Source organism: Halichoerus grypus, chromosome 3 (genome assembly GCF_964656455.1).
Source record: "Halichoerus grypus chromosome 3, mHalGry1.hap1.1, whole genome shotgun sequence".
NCBI classification, from domain to species: domain Eukaryota; kingdom Metazoa; phylum Chordata; class Mammalia; order Carnivora; family Phocidae; genus Halichoerus; species Halichoerus grypus.
Genome location: NC_135714.1, coordinates 47,215,690 through 47,217,618, shown reverse-complemented (window position 1 = coordinate 47,217,618; position 1,929 = coordinate 47,215,690).

The following is a 1,929-nucleotide window of genomic DNA, read 5'->3' as shown; positions in this document are numbered from 1 at the left end:
TGAATCATTGTTTGAAATTCAGTTCATATATGTAATGAGAATACCATAGTATGGGAGAAACTCTCAATGAATGTTAACCATAAATTTTATTTTATTATTGCTATTATCAAACATTATGCTTATTAAAATAATTAATATATTTTATTTTTTTCTTTCTTCATATTATTGCCTTAATACAAATTTATGACTGTGATTATTATGTCAAATAAGAACATTTTTAAGGAGTATGGAATATATTGCCATATTAAAAAAGAGTCCTCCATTCAAATGTCTAAAGAAATAAATGGGTATATGTTTATATAACTCCTAGAATAGTATTTATCATTGGTTTATCATCAATTTTAATTTTTAATAATTTAATAAATAAAAATGAAATGATGTCATTTTATTTTACATACCTTCAGAAATTATTAAACTTGTTTTAAAAAATAATTAATTGACTTTATTTCTTAGATTTTAGTTTTATATGAAAATTGAACAGAAAATACAGAAAGTTTCTACATATTTTTTACCTTGCCAACAGTTACCCCTATTTTTTTTTGAAGGATATGTTGAGGATATTTTTTTAATTTTAATTCCAGTACAGTTAACGTACAGGGTTATATTAGTTTCAGGTATTCAATATAGTGATTCAACAACTCCATACATCACCCGGTGTTGATCACAAGTGAGCTCCTTAATCCCCATCACCTACTTCACCCATCCCCTCACCCACCTCCCCTCTGGTAACCATCAATCTGTTCTCTATGGTTAAGGGTCTTTTCTTGGTTTCTCTTTCTCTCTCTCTCTCCTCTTTTTTTTTTTTTTCCCATTGCTTGTTTTGTTTCTTAAATTCTACATGAGTGAAATCATATGGTATCTGTTTTTCTCTGACTGATTTCACTTAGCATTATACACTTTAGTTCCATCCATGCCATTACAAATAGCCAGATTTCATTCTTTTTTATGGCTGAATAATATTCCACTACATATGATTTCATTATATATATATATGATATATATCATCTTCTTTTTCCATTCATCAATTGATGGATACTTGGGCTGCTTCCATATATTGGCCATTGTAAATAATGCTGCTATAAAAATAGGGGTGTAGGGATCCCTTTGAATTGGTGTTTTTGTATGCTTTGAGTAAATACCCAGTAGTACTATTGCTGGATCATAGGGTAGTTGTATTTTTAACGTTTTGAGGAAACTCCATACCATTTTCCACAGTGGCTGCACCAGTTTGCATTCCCACCAACAGTGCAAGAGAGCTGCCCTTATTTTTAACATCTTGTATTGATGTGGTACTTTTGTTACAACTGATAAACCAATAGGGATGCATTATTATTAAGTTGCTAATTTACATTACTGTTCATTCCCTCCGTTGTACAGTTCTGTGAGTTTTGCCTAATGCATAATGATATGTATCCACCATTACCTTATAATACAGAATAGTTTCACTGCCCTAAAAATTCCCTGTGTTTCACTTCTCTCCCCTCCCTCTAACCTCTGCCAACCACTGATCTTTTACTCTCTTGCTATAATTTTGTCTTTTCCAGAATGTCATATAGTTGGAATCAAAACAGTAGATAGACTTTCAGACTGGCTTTTTTCACTTTAAGATTTTCTTTTTTAATTAAATAAAAATTCTCAAATCAGGTTTATGACATTTTATCTTCTGTCTTTATCAGTTGATACTTTTTACTTTTTTGAGATTTCAGTTGGTTCTTTTATTATTATTATTATTTTGTTAGTATCATTTATATAGTTGGATTTTCAGTATTTTTTTCTGTTTTGTCACTAATCATGAGAACACAAATTTTATAATAACATAATGTGTTTAAAGTTTTTGAGTACCTCTTACTGGTTTCAAATTGCTAATTATTCATGTAATTCAGACATGATGAAAATGCCATGTGTGAATCAATTTTTAATCTTAACTAT